We start from the raw sequence: 21,102 nt of genomic DNA on the forward strand, positions 1-21,102 counted from the left end.
TGGTCAAAAACCAAGCTGAGGCCCTAGTAAGGTAAGTTAAATACCCGAGAAAGTAATATAAAGTGCAGGTGAGGGCACAGGTTACCTTCCATCTATCTTAGCTCCACCTGGGTCTTTCATGAACCTGCTGGTGATTCAATTTCTGACTCTTACAGCAATATAAATAACACTCTGTACACAAATGCTTTTTTTAATTTTTCACAGAAAATATCAGAAAATCAGAGTGCAGTCTCGTCTCCAGATCCTGCAGTTCAGGACCTCACCTTTGATAACAAACGTGTGATGCATGATTTTCACCTTTCTTCAAACAGAATATTGGGAACCACCTACCATACCGCAAACACCTTGGATAAATTAGACTCCTTTGTTACTTCCTTTTGCAGTGTGAGATCCACTGGGAGAGCAGCTGAAAGAGATTCTTGCTCTCTTGCTCCTACCCCTCCTCCACATCTATCAGAGTCATATGGCTTCTGGTAGAAACCCAAAAGGAAATAAAGTCATATTTTTGATCAGAGCCAAAACATTGTTTTAGAATAACAGCTGTCAAAACCTGGCCAAAAAGCTTCATTTTAACTGTGTATAAAGTTTCACTCTTCAGTGTGTACAGTGATTTGTAAAAGGGTCAGTGGCATTGTCTAAGACTATAAGGAAGCACTGCTGAAAACATTTAAAAGTTCAGGGAAAAAGAAAAACCTTGTCAATCAGCTTTTCAAACATTCAATGATTTTTTTTTCTCCTTTTAGTATTAAAATGTGCTCAGCACAAAAGTCTTCGGGTGTACATGCAATTAAGGACAGGGGAACACTGGAGGAACATGCTGCGCATCAGGCCTGAACTGGAAAGAAAAGATTCCAAGCCATGAGTTTTGCTAAGGTACACTTCAGAATTGTTTTTGTTAGAAGACAATAGGGGCATTGTCTTCTGCTCCTCCCCCTCTGCAGGCACGCTAAGCTATTCTCTTCTACTTTGTTCAAAAAACATTACCAATCCACAGTGTATCATTGTTAGGTTGTGTACTGTTAATTCTCTTTCCAGACTGATTTTCCCAGCCATCACATGTGGCTGGCATTTTTCTTCGTGATGTGGTCTATATACCCAATTCCAAAGCTCCTAGCCAAATGGACTGTCTTCTTCGGTGAGAGACCACAGCTGCTTGGCCCTCACTGTGGAGACGTGTGCTGGAGCATGGCTGGCACAGCTGTGCTGAGCTTATTCACAAGCAAACTAGAGAAAAGGGCTTTTCTGGCTGCAAAAATAGAGAGAAAGGGCTATCAGTTGACAGAGCTTAACATCCAGAGAAAGCTGGAACTATGTCCATATTTTGTTGACTTGCCTGGAGTCATTGATTTTTTTGCTTGTTTGCTTCTCGAAGACCGAAGGTGACTGAGAGAAGCCAGGGAATACTTGTATCCTAGTTTTTGGTAAGATCAAGTTTTGAACTATTGTTTTCAAAGTCTACATTTACTAGGTCTTAAGACTCATAAGAAAGTTTTCTGTTGACCAGCACGTCTTTGACAGCACATCGCACACCATACAAGTCTCCATTGCTCAAAGTAAAGAGCTCCCCTTCATAGTATCACCGTATTATAGGAAGTGCCAATGAAAGATCAGCTCTTGGGAAGTTCTTGTTTATTGGATCTTGTTTCTCATCTATACCACTGTGATTTTTCTGCAAAGTTATACCTACAAAATCCTGAAAAGGATTTTTTTTTGACAGTAGTGTTAAGACATCTTCCTAAATGACCTCAGTCATATTGTGAAACGAACGGCATGTCCAGTGACAATTTTTTTTCAAAAAAGACTTTAGCAGTGAAATATTGTTCACAATTGAAAGCCAAAAATTTATTCTGGCAACATTTTGTAACGCAGATCTGCTTGTAGTTATTTTCTTTCAAATGGAACAAACTACAAGTTGATGCCATAACTGCTAGTGCTGCAATCTTAGACCTGAGAATCTGAAAGTCAAGTTTAACTTGTGTTTTCTAATGTTTAATCATCCACTTACAGATGAAAGAAAAAAAACACAGACCAAAACACTCCATCTCTCCAACAGCAAAGTAAATGCAGTTGTCTTAAGTGGACTTCCTCAGCAAGTAATTGCTCAAAATTTTGTAAACAATCCAGTTGTTGCCATACAAGGTGGGAAAGACTACAGCTCTGTTATGGTCTTTCTGCTGTGCTAAAAGGTTTTAACAAGGTAAGAAATTTTTTTCTGTCAACTAATAATCCTAACCAGATACAATTCTAAATATACAGTTTTATTATATGCAAAGGATAGAGCCCTTAAATTAAAAGATGCTACTTTTACAACCAATTTTAAAGGTAGTGTGATGTCTATTTCTTTGGAAGGGACTGATTGGCTGTGGTAAATGATAAAAATATATTTCTTATCTTTCTCATTTTTATAGCAGTCAAAAAAGTAAAGTTTTTTCAGACCACTTCATGCAACAAAATGAAATATAATTAAGAAGCTATCACAGAAGGTCTAGCTAGTCAGAAAAGCATTTTTCCTATAACACGTAGGAAAAAATAATTCTTAAGTTTTACTATCCCAGTTTTTCATTTAAAATGATCTCCTGCCATTTCAAGAAAAAAATATTTCAGAAACGAAAAAAATATTTCAGAAACAAAGAAAATTTTACAGATATATCAATATCTTGTGAAAAATAAATTTAAAAAAAAGTTTTTAAAAACTTCCATCTAAATTTAAAAAAAAAAAAATCCCAGGCCACTTGTAATTAAATAATAACTGTGTAAGGCATTTGGTGGATGAATTCTTTTTTGACACACCTGATTTCAGTTAAGAGTATATGGTCCTAGTCCTTCTATATTTCATCCAAAATTACCATTTGTTTTGGTTTGGTTTACATTGTTTTGTTTTCACTTAAATGGACTTTGCTAAAACAACCATATTGAAAAGGTGGAATAATCTTTTTGGCACAGTGAATTATTTCAACAGCCTTCCTGTTAAATTACCTGAGTGAACTGAATCCAAGTCAAGTTCACAGCAAACAACAGCATGATAAAAGTTTGCCAATAATTTTATTGCCCAAAGGCTGGTTATACAGTTAAAGTACACAGGCCATAATTAGAAATGATCCTCTGAAAATTCAAGTGTGATTCCAACATCTGTGGCCAAACCCTTATGGAGTAGACAGCACAGATAGGGAATTCAGCATATCAGATCAGGACAAGGATTAGATTTTTGTCTCTAATGCAGTCGGTGATTCATTGTTGTGAGACAACCAGTGTCAAAGTCCAGGAAATAGGAAGGGGATTGTCACAGGAAGAGACAATTTTATACTCTTACTACTTATATGGAGTGAAATACTCCCTGTCTGTCCAACTGCATGTTATTTCCATACTAAAGCTCATCTAATTTCCTACCTTCTTCATTGTGTTGATGACATATTTCTAGATGAGTGTCAAAAAAAAAAAAGAGGAGAGGAAAGGAGACTGCATCAGCACAAAAGAGGGACATTAAATTGTGGCAGAGGGTAGAAGAAGACAACTAAGTTCAGGGGAAAATACCTTCCTCAGGTGGTTTTGTTGCCAGATAAAATCTACATGAAACTACACTTCTGGTGTAGGAATGACAAATCTATCCAAAGTCAGGTAAAAGATACATTTTAAAAATAAGTTAGCTAAATTGAGTTGACTTATGTCTCAGAAATGGTAGTGGGCATCTAACAAAAGCACAACTTAGCACCTTTAAAATAACATTACTGGAATATATCGCAAACTCAATAAAAACCAAAAAAGTCTTTCTCAACATTAGGTGCTTTAATATAAATTTATTTTGAAAACACATGTAATTCATAAGGTACAAAACCTTCTATAGCTTTCAGTGGTCTTGAATTTATTGTCAACTCTTCAGATTAAAGTCTGCAAAGTAGAATAAACCACTGGGAAATATTGTTAGCATTACCTCTGGTGTAACACAGTTCAGGTGTTCATCCTCTCTGAAGCAAAGGTAAATAAAAATGTGTTTCCCTGTGATGCCCCTTACGTTTAAGAGGCTTGAAACAAACCGTGATCTCGGTAGGCACTGTTACTCATACACTTATTGTCACAATGCAATTTCTTGTAAATATTACATATGGCTCAGTTAAATATACTTAAATTAACTTAGTTCCATACAATCAGTAGAGATACGGTTGAAGAAGGTGCTTGTGTTGGCATGTATACTTTTAGTGAATAGCATTTGTTTATTTCCAAACTCACCTGTTTATATAGAGACTATAAACAGATGAGCTCATTACTCACAGAAACAAAACAAATGAAGTGCTCTGCAAAACACACTAGCAAATATTTTTTAAAATGTGTTTCTAAAGTTGCATTTGTTAATCTAAATAAGTGGTCTGGTTTCCAAAAGAAGGCACTGAGTGTTGAATAGTCTTTTCTAATAATTAGCTGAATTTATTTATTTCTGAAAGTGTTAAGTGGTCCTTGAAATTGGTCTACTTTCACAATAAAATTATTCTATTTAGATTAATGTTAAAGGCCCTGAGAGGTACAAGAAGGATCTAAAAGCTTGTACCAAGACAAATGAAATACAACCTCCAAGCCAGATTCCGGTATCTTGTTGCCACTCACAGTGGACATGAATTTCGTTATTAGAGATCTTGCTACAGATCTTGCTACTGCAAAATTGCAGAACTCTGTTATTGGTTGTTGGCACTGGCTGCCTTGGAAGTATGAGTAGGGAAGATAAATTATTATTTATTTTTCTGTTTTAATATCAACTGTAGGAGAGTAGTGCACAATTGTAGAAATCAGGTCTTGGTTTTCTAGAACTCTTGTACATTGTGAGTTTTCAACACTGAAAACAAACGAACAAACAAACGAAAACCAACACAAAACCTAAAAAAAATAACCTCTGTTCTAAGCAAACAGGCTTCATCTGTCCTTTAGGTGCAATTTCAGCTAAGATATTGATATCTTTCAAAGCAGATGGTCACAAACAGCCATGAAATCTAGATGTTTATGGACAAATATTAAATGCTGAAGAACTCACTTCTCTTGTGCAGGTTTCTAGCCCTCAGCTAGAAACAAGATGGGTATCAGCACCACTGCATACTACTAAAGTCTGACGCAGGCTCAGGAGATATACAAGAACTCTCTTCAATTACGCTGAGTGATCATGTTCCCGGCAATTTAGACCAATTCAAGGGAAACAAAAACCACTGAAAAATAGGGATATGCAGAGTTAAAATACTAATGTAGTCTGATTAGGAAAACAAAACAAAATCACACATCTTCTATTAGTATAAAAATATTAACATAAATCATGAACTGAACTTCACTATCTGTGAAAAAAAGATCTGTGCACTAGACCAAGGGCATGTTTTGCTTTGTACATGGTGAGATGGACACATCAGAAGACAGGGAGTTGGGAAGATGTGGAGAACTCTTTCCATTGGCAGTAGACAGAAAGAAAAGGATGTCCTGACAGAGAAGCCTACTGATTGCTTCCTTATCTGCTGAAAATGAACTTGTACAACAAAACACAAGCTGTTTGAAAAGGTGATGCCAACATGATCTAAATGTCAAATTCAAGAGACACAGGGGAAAAGTCTCATAAGCTTAGATACTTCGATCGCTTGAGAGCTTTTCTTTTTGAATTATAATTGTTAAAGGAAATTCCATAGAAGAGTGCAAACTAAAACAAGTTTCTGAAATGTTTTGTTTCTTCCTTTGTTTCATATAACAAACTACTGCCTGTGGACTTCTGGTCTCCTAAGGAACTGGGGCAAATCTCACTTGAAGGGGAATTTGTTTTCTAATTCCAAGAAACAGAGTAATTAAAAACATCACCTGGCTACTCAGTTCCCCTAAGGGTAGACCAGACAGACTATTGATTTTACAGCTCCAGTTTCAGGTCAGGGGCCTGGTTTTGTATAGGATCATTAAAAAGCCACACAGCCTCATTTGCGGGATCTAGGAGGACTGGCTCTCAGAGGCAACACCTGAAGGGCCACAAGGGGCAAGGCCAGTACAACTTGGTTTGGGAGCTTGCTATGTGCATTTATTCCTGGTTTGTCTTCTGTTCTGGCTGCATGCTTCAGCACCTACTTCTCTGAGACACCCCATCTTGGCAAATGTGCTGATACACAATGCCAGCTCAATCCAGCATCAAGTACAACAGTTATAATCTCTTTCATGTCACGCCATGTCTAGCAGAGAAATGCCCACATTTTCATAGTAACTCAGTGGTCAGAATACTAACACGAGTGGGGATTCAGCTTCCTTCAAAGCATGAAAAGATCCACATTCATGTTTCTTGGGAGGATAGACTTTGGCCCAGGAGATGGCAGGGGTGAAAAGCTGGGGCTCTTCACCCTTGCTACTGAAGGTAGGACAATGTGCAGCCAGTAATGAAAGAGTCGTGAGAGGTCAAGAGTGAATGCATGACACTGCAACCCCTGCTTAAGGAGGTACATTTCAAAATGGAGCGCTTGGCATTTAGACTCTGTTTCAAACTTTGCTCATGCATTTTAACCAAAGACTGCTTAATGAAAAATTCATGGGAACAAAGACCAGGATGCAGTCCTAGGACAGTGCCCTTTACACCCAGCAGCAGGAAACAGGCTCCTGCCCGCTTGCTAGCTCTCTCTGTATCCCCATGAATCTTAGATTTCTGACTGCAGACTGGTCCAGAGATTTTATTGGTAACATCCCCTGTAGGTTTCCAATGTGATCTTAAAAGAGGTTGAAAGGAAGAAGCATGGCTGCCTCTCAAAATTGTCCTGTGACTATTATCTGGAGTCCAACCAAGTGCTAAAAATTACACATAGCTAAAAATTAATCCCTTTTTTTTCCTCGGCTGAGTTATTCTTCCAGCTCCAATCATCACATAGTATGTACTCAGGAGAACAGCTTTAACTGATGCCCTGCATGTACACAGTATCTTTCTCTGAGATGTTGTTGAAGCTGGGCTTTTATGTGTCAGTTTTCATCTATTATTTGGTAGTTAGGAGAGACATGCAGGATTTCTTGTATAAATTATTGATTTTGTATTGGGTGAGTCTTATCACTGTCTGTCTGAGACATTAAATAGGATAGAGTTATTGCTGCTAGCTTTCCTCAGCACATATGCAGTCTCATGACAGGTATATTTAAATTTTGATGCACAGCGTCAGCCAAACTGGTTGCTCTTTCGTTGGGATTTATGGTTATTGTTTTGTCTGTAAAATGATGAAAAAATATCATAATTTCTTGAAGCTGGGGTTCTTTCCCCCTGAAACTAATTAGCCATGAAATCTAAAATCAAAGAGATTTTGGAGCCTGCAATTAATAGATATTTCATCAAGCCCATCTACAAGAAAAAACAGGAAAAAAAATCTGCTTGCCCTTAAGTTTTCCTTTTCTATCCCAAACCCTCACTACCTACAGAGTAGTACCGCCTAAGCTTCTCAGTGCAAATTCAGTGCAGTTTGTTGTATAGTTTTGGCAGATTTGGCAGAAATATATTCACTGACAGTGTTTGGAAAACCCAGGTGAATCCTTTGCTAAATGAAGAAGGCAGGAAGAGGTAGCAAGTAGCAGAAAGGGCTCATACATCAGACTCCTCCTGTGATTTTCTTGCACTATGTTGCAATACTGACAGAAGCAGGTGTCACACTTGAGATGTTATTTGAAAATGGCACTGTGCACAAAACAAACCAATTTTCACAGACATTATGGCGATGCTTGAACCTCCACAGTGCCATAGGATCTTGATTATATGCCTTCTGGCAGAGATCTGGCTTAAGCCAAATCAATTCAGAAAGCTCCTTAAGTGAGATATGTCCTGTCCACCTCAGTGTAGACATGCCCTAAAGGAGAATGTGGTGAACCAGAAAGATTATATTAACATAAAATGCAGAAACAGAAAGCAGATAGAGTACTTGGGTTGAACGCTCCCCAGTTTGCCTTGACTAAACCATGAGTAGAGTTGATTTAACTGTTCAGATGTCAGACGTCTTGAAGATCCACCATATTCCAGTATTACCATTTAATTACCCTGATGTGAAGAACACAAGTGTTTTCATGAGATTTACTAGCATTGTTTATCTATTTATGATGTCTTTTGGAATGGGATGATTCTGGTACTAGAGTTGTGCCATAGGGCAACAAATAATAGATTATTCTTTGGAAGGAAAAGAGTCTCAGCCAAGAAACAAACAAAATAACTGTCAATCTGGTGATTAAGATGACTGTTCCAGTCATAGCAGGACCAGATGAATGTCTTTATCAGCCTTTCTTTGACTATTCTTGCCCTTTCTCAAGTTTTTTTCTCTGTAAATATGAACATGGCTCATTTTCATCCCACTGAGGAATTAAATGAATTTTGAAACCTTCAAAATTTCCAGGAAATGGAAAACAATGTCTTATTTTCAGTCGCCTCCCTTCTTCCAATCCCAAGGGAAAAGCTATACATATCTTTTCTCTTTAAGAATGACACAAATACCAGAAAGAGTCTAGAAAACTGCATTCTAATTAAAACAGAGGTTTTTTACGTGTATTTTTATATTATGCATATATCTTCTACCTCTCCCAAGTCATACGGGCCTAATATTGATTCTAGAGAAAGGGCAGTGAAAAACTAGTAAACTCAGTGGGCAGTCCTTGAATAGAACTGTCAGGAGGTATAGGAAACATACACATTTTAAATGTTTTGTTGGACAACAATACAACTACATATTACTTAAAGGAGAAATTTTGTGATGCTAGGGGGATTTCTTTCCATTCCAGTCCCAGTATAGATCAGAAAAGACTAATACTGATGTAAAGTATATTCTCGTAACTGATTTCCATATCAAGATAGCCAAGTTTCAATCCTTTTTTGCTATTATTCTAGTTACTTAAAATCTGCATGCCAGATTGTGAGGAACACAGTGACTACCTGGATTCCAAGGATCTCTTTGGAAAATGCTCCCTTAGGAGGCATGCTCATACTAGAGAAGAAAGCTTTATGAAATTAAAACAAAAAGCCATGCATTCAGCAGAAAGGAGTAACTTATTCAGATGTACCCTGTAGACATATGTTAAATAATTTCACGGACTTTACTGCTACCAGGCTTTTTCATATGTTTGTGCAACGAACAGATTTTGTCTTACATTAATATTTTCAATTATCCTTTGCTCTGCTGCAAGCACCATGTGTTCCTTTCTTACAGCCTAACTTCAGTCTGTCCCTCAAATAATACTGTAGGCCTCCAATTTTTTTTCCTAACTGAAATGCATGAGGTGGAATTGTGGTAGCTGTAATGGACTGTGTGATAACCCTCTGCCCTCTTGCTTAGTAGGAATAACACACAGCAATTTCTACAGCATGACTGGAACCTGAAGTTACTGAGAAAATAAATCTGCTTTTATGCCTCTCAGTGATTTTGAAAACCATGATCTTCATGAGGTATATTTTATCTTTGTGTGTGTGTGGCTGCTACAAGTACAGCATTTGTGTTCAAATAAACAAATTCGACCTGTTTATTGTTTTTTTGTTTTTCCTCAGCCTGTGAAACTCTCTACAGAATATTTGGCTTGGAATAAAAGCTTTATTGTAGTTTAAGAACCAAGTTTCTTCCAAACTGGACCTAATCAACTTTAACATGTAGGGGAAAAAAATGCAGTGAATTATCCATCTGTCTAACCAATTTGGGGAAAATAGTGAGAGCGACTTTAGCATCAAAGGAAACTCTGGAGCATGGATGTATCTTTCTATGAAGGACAAGACTTCAATCTGGACAATAGGATAGCCTTCTGAGAGGTTTTGACACACACTTAGCTAAGTAATACAAAATAATATTAATAGCAAATGCATTAATAAACAGGAAAAATCTATTATATTCTCCAGCGGTTCCCTGCATTGTAGTTCCTGATTACCAATGCATGTACAATAATGATATCTCTATTTTTAACCTGTGGTTGTCCCTGAGAGTATTTTATCATTATTATGGACTGATCTCCTGTTTTTTTGTATGCACTGTAATCAGACATAGGGTAGTGATAATTCTTACCATCTGTAAGATTTGTGACAGAGACAGTCCTAACACCCAGGTAAAGTTCACAGCAAAGCTGTGCTTGCACACATAGTACCAGAGAAGACTTAGCACTCAGGAGGCAAAATAGAGGAGAGAAGAAAATAGGTTTTCTCAAGGAAAAGACAAGTGAATCAACAAGTCTAAGACTATAATTTTAATTTCATAACAAATAAGAAAAAAGGAGCAACAAAATAAGCAGCCTTCTGAAGCACTGGAGCACTCGAACATGAGCATGTCGTGATTAAAAAGACCCTTTCTTTTGACTATGTTTGGCAGAGACACTGTGGAAACATATGACCTTTTACATACTCATAGGGAGAAAGATGAGTTCCTGCAAACAAAACAAAGGCATTCTCAACAAAATTAACAGGGGAGACCGTCAATGCTGAGAAATCCCAGTCTAGTGGTTGCTCATCTGGAAAAAATCTAGACATCAGATTTGTTTGATTAATAGTATTTTTAATATACATTAGACAAATTAATATTTCTCATGTGATAGAAGAATACAGTTGTTTCTTAAAACAAGACTTAGTTCTACTTTACTGCAGTAAGCAAAGCAGGCCAAATGGGACTACCACACAATATTTTCCATGAAAGTTCATCTGAATTTTTAACTGAAATCATGTTAGAGATACCTGCTAGCCCTTTTGTTTTACCTGTCACTTGTGTGGCTAAATGCAACCCTGGCATAAGTCCAGTTAATTCAGATACATCCCACTAGGATGGGCTGGTCTACTTTTGGTTAATTTGGGGTTTACAAAAGAGGGACAAGGCAAAGGATTGACCACTGAACGTTTAGTCAACATCCCTGGAGGTGTTTAAAAGACGTATAGATGAGGTTCTTAGGGACATGATTTAGTGCCACAGTTAGGTTAATGGTTGGGCCTGATGATTGTGAGGGTCTCTTCCAAACAAAATTATTCTATGATTCTACGTTAAATTTCCTAAACTAGCAACTAGGTTCAAGATTTGTTTTGATGACAAACTGTTCAGACATATTATTCCTTCTTCTTTCAGATTCAGTCACTTGGCTGGCTTGGTGGATCTTAGAGTTTGTTTCCCTTAGAGAGAGAAATTGCAGAGCGAGCAGTTTCTTTGATGCCCTTCCATTATTCACAAAGAATATAACTAGTCTTAGGTCATTGACAAAGGTGGCTCCAAGAAGAGTTAATTTCTGTACTCACTGTTGTGAATCTTCCTGTAAAAAATGTAAATGATACAGAGGTGTATTACTAGTCCATGCTTGTTTCATTTTCAAATGGAATTAAGTCTAAGGATAAGTGACAGTCTGCCCATCCATCCAACGTTTAAATTCCCAGGAATCCTATGGTTTATTTAACTAACCATAAAAGTATAGGAGTTGTTAGACTACAAAAGACAGAATCAAGGCAGCCTGTCTCTCACTTGCAAGGCAAGATTCAGTGCCTCAAAGAAAATCACTATAAAACATTTATATGAATGTATAATATAATGATAATGAAGTAAATCTATTCCCCCCTCTTCCTTTCAGGCAAAAAGTTTAGGCCCTGGGATACATAGAATGCCTTCACCTGTGCAAAGTCCTTAAAAAAAATTCTACCAAGATCTAAAACTGTGAATCATGCTTATGTTTTCCAGACTTTGTTTTAAAATCCCATTTCTCTCTCTGTCCCATGTCTCTGGGAGAGGAAATCACATGCTCTGATTTTACTTTTCTTGCACAAAGGAGTGGAGAAGGGCCAAAACTGAGGTTCATTCAGAGACATACTTATTTGGACCAATTTGGAATTTCCATCTGAACACTGGAATTTTGTAGCTAGTTTTGATATTTACTTGTTTCAATTGCCCTCCTCTAGCTGTTAGCTCCTCAGTAACTTCTGAAGGATCTGAAATCACAGCTGAGGTAAAACATCTTTGTCTCTCGCTCCTGCAAATGTGCACATATGCACACACATGATCATGTCTTGGAAACCAAGTGTGTTATTTGCAGTGTGCCAAAAAGATTTGGGATTCAGCGAGTTCCAGCATCCTTTTTTTTTTTTCATACCTGATCTTGGCATACTTAAAACCCTGGAAAGTCACAATTTACTTTCCACACAGCCGTCCTGGATGGCTGAGAAGCCGAGCCGTACAACAGGATATCCAGCTATTGAGCGTTGCTGTCACAGGTGGCCAGCAGCGCAGCTGCAAAGAGCTTCCTGCCAGGAGGGCAGAGTGGGTCCACAGGAAGAAATGTTCCTTTCCTCTTCCAATCTGTTTTCAACTATAAAGGAAGGCCCAGGCTCACACTCTTACAGCAGATCTGCCTACGCAGCATTTTTCAGCTGGAGTAAAATCTCAGCTAACATTTCTAACAATAACTGCCTGAAGTGGAGCAGACCATTTACAGGGCTTCAAACAGCAGGAAGCTCTACCTTCAAGGCAGAACCACCCTTGAGAAATGTTTCAGCTTCATTGTATTACGGTTGTGTATAACTATATTGTCATTTTATAGCTCACTTAAAAGCCGTTAGTGATGTACAAAAAAAGGACAACAGAAGCAGCTACCTTTCTTTCGAGATACCACAAGTAGGCAACTCATATGTTTCCCCTTTTGTCCTGCAATCAGCCAAAAATACACAAGAGCAAAATTGGTTCAAATCAATTGTAGATTTTCACTGTAAAGAAGGAAGGAGGCAGATTACTTCTATGTGAATTTTACAAGTCGACACTTCTAATCATGAACACTAAAATCCTGGTTAGGTAAATCCAATGAAAAAGAAAGAGCATTTGTTCATACCAGTGTGAAAAGAAAACATGTGGAAGTTCACTGCGCCATGGGAAACTCAAGCTTATTGCCAAGAAACTCTTGCACTAAAGAAACACCAAGAACAGAGACTGGGAATGGGGTCAGGTGAGAGAGAAGAGGATTTTGAATACTGTTACAGTGCGTTAAAGCTTGTGTCAAGACTGAAGGAGATGAGGGGGTCAAACAAGGATGTTTTCTCTGAGCAGACAAGAAGATGAACATTTTCAGTGAATATGTGCAAGGCTCATTCATATAAAATGAAGGGCAATTGTATATGTCTTCAGAACTAGGGCCTCAATGCCAGTATAAAAGGTCATTGAGATCACAGGAAAAATTTAGGCTGATGCCACTGGGTTTTGTCACCCCAATCCTGCAGGCTCACGTGCTGCTGAAGGCAGCACCATGTACTTTTTTCTCTAAGTGGTTCAGTAGTCTTCTGTACTAATAAACACCTACTCTGTTTCAGCCTAAAACTGAATTTTTAGGCTGTGGATTCTTAAACCTATACTGCAAATATTTTTATTCTCTCAGATGCAAAAGGTGAATTATCTATACCCAAAATAGCCAATTTGCCATCATAATTGGAAAAGTAACACACAGCCATTATTTCTAAAAAGGCTATAATTAAGAGTAGTTATTCCAAGACACTATCTAGGAAAACGAAAAATATCTTAATGGACTTACTGAGCACAATCAATTTCTTTTGTGATTAAAGGATTCTTCCTCTCAGAATTTGTTACACACATCACTGGTGAGGGCATATTCCTAAAGCACTCAAGGAACTGAAAATTACACAGACACGGATGGTCTTACCTTATTATCCTGCAAAACTGTTAAAAAGACAATTATAATAAATAAGTTGTCAAACACTTGAGTCTGGTTGCTCTAAAAATAGTATTTTTAAAGTGAATGCCACAAACCTGAGTATAAAATTAATTACACCACAAAATTTACTGTATAAACACTATTTATGCCAGAGGAATTACTTGTCATCTGATATTAGAGTACCTGAGAGAAAGATCTAAACATTAGAAGCCCAGCAAAAGGTAAAAATGTCTATTTATACAACAAATAAGAACCATTACTGTATTGTTCAGTGCTTTCTCTTTTGCGATTTTGGAGAACAATGTTGCATAATGAAGATTATTTGCTAACTTGAAACTCCTTGAAAATACCCTGGAAATACATTCCTCTGCTTTTTCTGAGAAATAAAGCAAAATTACTGCCTTTCCCTTTGACTGATCAGATACTAAGCACCTACCAGCTAGTCTTACCTTGTCATATACAAATTAACATTGCAAACCTGAGGATTATTTGTTCACTTTTTCATCTTCGCATCTTAGATGTCATATCATCATAGAATCATTTGGTTGGAAAAGACCTTTAAGGTCATCGAGTCAAATCATCAACCTAACACTGACAAGTCCACCACTACACCATGTTCCTAAGAACCTCATCTATGTAGACAGATGCAAAAAACATGCAGTACTATGAAATCTCATCTTTTAAACATAATCCGGTTCTAATGGATGCCTTGTAGCATCAAACACCTTTGCAGTCTCCTTCAAAATATGCTGAAACTTAGTTCTGCAAATTCATATGGAACTTGAGACAGAGCCTACCTGCAGGTGCTCAGGATGAGGACAGGGTCAATCCATAGTCTTGCCTCAATTCAGTATAGCCCTCAAGCACGTACTTAGTTCTACTGACATCAGAGGGTGTTATGTTGGGTTTAAAGCACACTTCCCAGGTAGAAAACCTACCTCTAAAAATCACAGAATCACAGAATCACAGAATGTTAGGGATTGGAAGGGACCTCAAAAGATCATCTAGTCCAATCCCCCTGCCAGAGCAGGAAAACTTAGGTGAGGTTACACAGGAAGGCGTCCAGGCGGGTTTTGAATGTCTCCAGAGAAGGAGAATCCACAACCCCCCTGGGCAGCCTGTTCCAGTGTTCCGTCACCCTCACTGAGAAGAAGTTTCTTCTCACATTTAAGTGGAACCTCTTGTGTTCCAGCTTGGACCCATTACCCCTTGTCTTACTGTTGGTTGTCACCAAGAAGAGCCTAGCTCCATCCTCGTGACACCCACCCTTTATATATTTATAAACATTAATGAGGTCACCCCTCAGTCTCCTCTTCTCCAAGCTAAAGAGACCCAGCTCCCTCAGCCTTTCCTCATAAGGGAGATGCTCCACTCCCTTAATCATCTTTGTGGCCCTGCGCTGGACTCTCTCCAGCAGTTCCCTGTCCTTCTTGAACTGAGGGGCCCAGAACTGGACACAATATTCCAGATGAGGTCTCACCAGGGCAGAGTAGAGGGGAAGGAGAACCTCTCTGGACCTACTAACCACCCCCCTTCTAATACACCCCAGGATGCCATTGGCCTTCTTGGCCACAAGGGCACAGTGCTGGCTCATGGTCATCCTGCTGTCCACCAGGACCCCCAGGTCTCTTTCCCCTACACTGCTCTCTAATAGGTCATTCCCCAACCTGTACTGGAACCTGGGGTTGTTCCTGCCCAGATGCAAGACTCTACATTTCCCCTTGTTATATTTCATTAAATTTTTCCCCGCCCAACTCTCTAGCCTGTCCAGGTCTCGCTGGATGGCAGCACAGCCCTCTGGCGTGTCAGCCACTCCTCCCAGCTTGGTGTCATCAGCAAACTTGCTGATAGTACACTCAATTCCCTCATCCAAGTCATTGATGAATATATTGAACAGTATTGGTCCCAGAACTGACCCCTGAGGCACTCCACTAGATACAGGCCTCCAACCAGACTCCGCCCCATTGATCACAACTCTCTGGCTTCTCTCCTTCAGCCAGTTTGCAGTCCACCTCACTACCCGATCATCCAGTCCACTCTTCCTCAGTTTTGCCGTGAGGATGCTGTGGGAGACGGTGTCAAATGCTTTGCTGAAGTCAAGGTAGACCACATCCACCGCTCTGCCATCGTCAATCCACCTTGTTACGTCTTCATAAAAGGCTATGAGGTTGGTCAAACACGACTTCCCCTTGGTGAAGCCATGTTGACTGTCCCTGATGACCCTCTTATCCTTGATATGTCTTAAGATGGCACCAAGGATAAGGTGTTCCATCACTTTCCCAGGGATGGAGGTGAGGCTGACCGGTCTATAGTTGCCCGGGTCCTCCTTCTTGCCCTTTTTGAAGACCGGAGTGATATTTGCTTTCCTCCAGTCCTCAGGCACCTCTCCCGTTTCCCAAGACTTGGCAAAGATGATGGAGAGCGGTCCAGCAATGACTTCAGCCAGCTCCCTCAGCACCCTCGGGTGCATCCCATCTGGACCCATGGATTTATGGATGTCCAGATTGCTTAATTGCTCCCTAACCCAGTCCTCATCAACTGAGGCAGACTCCTCCATTGCCCTGCCTTCCTCTGGGGCCTCAGGGGTACGGGGCTCCTCAGGACAGCCTCCGGCAGAGTAGACAGAGACAAAGAAGGCATTCAGTAATTCTGCCTTCTCTGTATCTTCTGTCACCAGGGCACCCACCCCGTTCATCAGTGGGCCTACATTGCCTCTGGTGTTAGTTTTATCTGCCATGTATTTGAAGAACCTCTTCCTGTTGTCCTTGACCCCTCTCGCCAGGTTTAACTCTAAGGAGGCCTTAGCTTTCCTAGTTGCCTCCCTACATCCTCTGACAACAGCCTTATATTCTTCCCAAGTGGCCAGCCCCTCCTTCCATGATTTGTAAACCCTCCTCTTCCACTTGAGTTTGCCCAGCAGTTCCCTGTTTAACCACGCAGGTCTCCTGGCTCCCTTCCTTGACTTCCTGCGTGTCGGGATGCACTGATCTTGAGCTTGGTAGAAGCAGTCCCTGAAAGTTAACCAACTATCTTGGGCGCCTTTACCCTCAAGCAGCCTTGCCTACGGGATTTCCTCCAGCAACTGTTTGAAAAGGCCAAAGTCGGCCCTGCTGAAGTCCAGGGTTGCAATTCTGCTCGGTATTCTGCTCCCACCACAGGAGATTCTGAACTCCACCATCTCATGGTCACTGCAACCAAGGCAGCCCCCCACCTTTACTGCTTCGACCAGACCCTCCTTGTTAGCGAGGACGAGATCCAGCAGCGCACCTCTTCTAGTCGGCTCCTCCACCATTTGCATCAGAAAGTTATCGTCAATGCACTGGAGGAACCTCCTAGACTGAGGCTGGCTGGCTGAGTAGTCCTTCCAGCAAACATCAGGGTAGTTAAAATCCCCCATAACAACCAGAGCCTGTGACTGTGAGGCCACGCTCAGCTGCCCGTAGAAGGCCTCATCAACATCCTCACCCTGATCTGGTGGCCTGTAATAGACTCCCACAACAGTGTCACCCCTGCCAGCCTGCCCCTTAATTCTCACCCACAGACTCTCAACTCGCTCCTCAAACGCACCTGGACAGTACTCTATACATTGCAGTTGCTCTCTCACGTAAAGAGCAACTCCACCACCACGCTTGGCTGGCCTGTCTTTCCTGAAAAGGGCATAGCCATCCATGACCACATTCCAGTCATGTGAGCTGTCCCACCATGTCTCTGTAATTGCCACCAGAAGAACCAGAATCATCAGATCGGATATTTAGAATACACTTTGACTTGACTATAAAGTTGTTGAAATCAGTGGGTTCATTGCACCCACCTGTTTTTCAGATTTGTAACCTGGCTCCTGCCTTTGTGATGGGAAATAACAATGAACACCTAGCCAACACCTGACTCTCTGGTGTAGCCAGTTCTGTCCTCATTGCCGTTTCAATAGGATCATGAACAGATATTAATACATTTTAGCTAGGCTTATAGTCATTCTTTAATAGACAGAAGATCACATTTTTATATTGGGAAAATAAGACAGACACTTCACGGTGTTCTTTCATGTTCTTTTTCCTTCTTTCTGCTAGAAACTAATAGTATTTTCACAGGAGGATAGATCCTTCTTTCTTGATAAGTAAAACAGCAAAAAAGAATGATAAAGATATTTTATTTTGTGGAAAAAATGGTAGAGGTCATTGGTTTACTCAAGCTGCACCGAGCACACTAGAGCATGAGAAATGCAAATATATGCAACCTAGTTCACCAATCTGTGACTGATAGTAGTCACATAAATTATCTAGAGAAATAAGTTTCATAGATACATGATCTAATATATTTCATACTGTAACACTGGATCAACAAACACATGATCAAACAGTGTAACTCTGGTATCTCAAAGCTTTCCAAATTGTATAAACCCAATACACTAAATAAATATTATTAAAGTATACTACTATATCACTAGAAAAATAATCTTCCTTATAATGTTTTTCAAAAGGTCTTTTTATTCAGTTGGTGCAAATCAAGAAAAACAGACTAGTACAGTAATTATTCATATTCTGTAAGATACAATCATGAACCTCTTTTGCAGAATTAATTAACCTTCAGTTTCACTTTGGAAAGATAGTAGAATTTAATGGCTGCCCCATATCATCTCCTCAGTGAAGCCTACTGGGAATTAACAAAGCCTGCTCATCTGAAAATATTACAGTTAGCAGCCTATCACCACTGCCTGATCTTAAGGTTGTCTGACGCTTTGTATTATAAAGCCCTTTTTTCATTTCAGGCAATAAAAGAAAATATAGAAATTTGGCTGAAGACATTGTTCCATCTGCATACAAGTTATACAATTCACCATACGGATTAAAACAAATACTGAACAAAGTACTAAAAAAACCCCCACATATTCTGATGATCTTCAAGCTACACATAAGTCAAGTGTTTGAATGGCTCTGTCTTTTTCCTTGTGTGTTGAGTTCTTTTGTTTTCTTGGGGGTTTTTTGTGTGTGTAATTCTGTGATTTTGTTTTGTTTCTGTTTTTGTTTGGTTGGGGTTTTTTGTGTTTTTGTTTGTTTGTTTGGGTTTTTGTTGTTGTTGTTGGTTTTAAAGTTACTCTCATTTAGACATCTTGAGCAATACACTGAAATGAAGTCACATCAGAATTGCACTCTTATCACTGGGAACATGTTCCGGGCCACTGCGAGTTGGGTTTTGCCAGCTGGCTCTACTTTTAGGATGAATTCCTACCCTGACTGACATAGTGAATTTTGCATTTATCTGGAAATGTCTGGGTAAAAATCCTACTTAAACTGGTTATTTATGTAGTCTAGACAATTGCCCATGATGTTGCAGGACACTACTCACCCACAGAGTTTATGATTTATTTTCTCTACATGTGGAAACTGTCATAAAAAACAATATGCAATGAAATATGTCCTGCAGAAATATTTTCTTCAAAGATTTTTGTGCCCATATTTCTAAGTAGTCTTTACAGTGACTTTACATTGCTCAGTAGTCTTTGAAATTTAAGATGGGGGTAATTTTACCTATGATGAAAAGAGGGATATTATAATTTACCTTTTTAACAATTTTCAATTATTTTGATTTTTGTGTATTTCTTTGCCCTAAGCACATTATCTTGAAAAGTGTCCAGATTTGTCTCTGTCAAATACATACTTAAATATTCTTGACTTTCCAGATTGTCTAACATTTTTCATCAAGGGTTCCAGAAATCTGCAGGCAGTATCCTTATGTTACTTTTCATTAGTTTTGTGCAACAAATTTTAGCAGGGAACAAGAACAGAGACCATGTATCAATTCCAGAAACTAAATGACAATCAAATGAAAGATCAACTTAGTGTTGGAGCACAATACATCCAGATCCAATTGAATTTTTAAATTCCTGAGAACAGCGTAAGGCAATTCTCCCCCTGAGGGTCTAAAAAAATAAAACGTGTGTGAGAAAATGCTATAATAAACTGGTTAGATATTTCCATAGGGAATATACAGGAATTTTTCCATACATCCTCCTAGGATGGCAGTAAACCAGACTTAATAGCACAAAGTAAGCCATTTCCATAGTGAAAAAAAAGAATTCGCTGTATAGCAGGGATGGAGGCCCAAGCTCTGGGCTTGATTTTCTGTTGAGAGATGCTGTCAGCTGTGCCTGGGGAACTGCCCAGGTTGAATGACTGATGTTGGCACAGAAGGAAGTTTAGGGCTGTATCAGTCGATTGGCTGATTGATGCGCATTTACTTATCGAACTCTCAGAGAACATAATGCAAACTGCATCTACATTAAATATCTGTTGGGCCAGTAAATGCCTCTGCTTATATGGAAATTTCTGATTGTCACCCAAAAACTGGATAGCCACATAAGACTGTCTCTTTTTTTTTTTTTTCTTTTTTTTTCTTCCTTATCTCTAGTTTTCATCAAAAATAAACTAATAACAAAAAAAGGTATTTGGCTTTTTAACACAGGCCTAACATTGATGTAAAACTACATCGTAAAGAAGTAAGTGTAGTTCACCTAAATTCTGGAGTAAAATCAGATTTTCCAGTTTGCCGGAAAAGCTTTTCATTTGCTTTTGCTTTTGTTTTTGCTTTTGCTTTTGCTTTTGCCCTCCCCTCCTCTCCCCTCCTCTCCCCTCCCCTCCTCTCCTCTCCTCTCCTCTCCTCTCCTCTCCTCTCCTCTCCTCTCCCTGGACTGAATCACAACAATTTTGTCTGATGTTTGTGAACTCTAATCTTAGTCTGGATAGCTACTCAGAAGAACTGACTCTTAGCCTTCACTGCTACTATAAGCAGCTAATGACACTCCAGAGAATCCTTACCATGCTCCGTTAGGGCTGCAGACCTAAAGTTTAAAAAGTTCCCAGAACAATGCCTGACCTGCCTGAAGATCAGAAGGTTTTGCTCCTAAACTTGCCTGAGATAGCAGAAGTTAGTTGAAACTTTAACAGTACAGTTTAGCCATTCTGGCTTGAATGAATTAACACTTTTTTTTATTCAAATCTGGTTTTATTTTTCACAATGTTTCAATCCAACTCTAATTCTCTCTGTACTGAGCTTACAGAGACACAAACCAGGAGTTATCTTGCCTAGCTTGCTTTTCGTGCCTGGACTAATTGGCAAACTTCGGACATACTTAACCCCATGGCAATGGCTCCCCTTTTCCCCACAGTCTCATGACTGGAGCATCTGGGATGCAGGAAACATCTGCTCGGATTCTCTTTTTCCCGGAGGTGATTTGGACACTCACCCCTCACCTTAATCTCCAGAACTGGTACACTTTCGAGAGGTGAGGGAAGGGAAAAATCCTCCTTGCTTTTTTACTTTCACAAGCTTGTTACTCTTACATTTTTCATTCCTGTTTTACTTTATGTTTTGAGGCAAGTGATTCTCTTTACATACTGTATACAAATTCTACTATGCTGAACACGCAATTCTCAGCTGGATCTAATCTCAAATATCAGCACAGAACAAACAGAGAAAAACAAAACAGAG

This window comes from Caloenas nicobarica, chromosome 3 (genome assembly GCF_036013445.1).
Source record: "Caloenas nicobarica isolate bCalNic1 chromosome 3, bCalNic1.hap1, whole genome shotgun sequence".
Taxonomy (NCBI): Eukaryota; Metazoa; Chordata; class Aves; order Columbiformes; family Columbidae; genus Caloenas; species Caloenas nicobarica.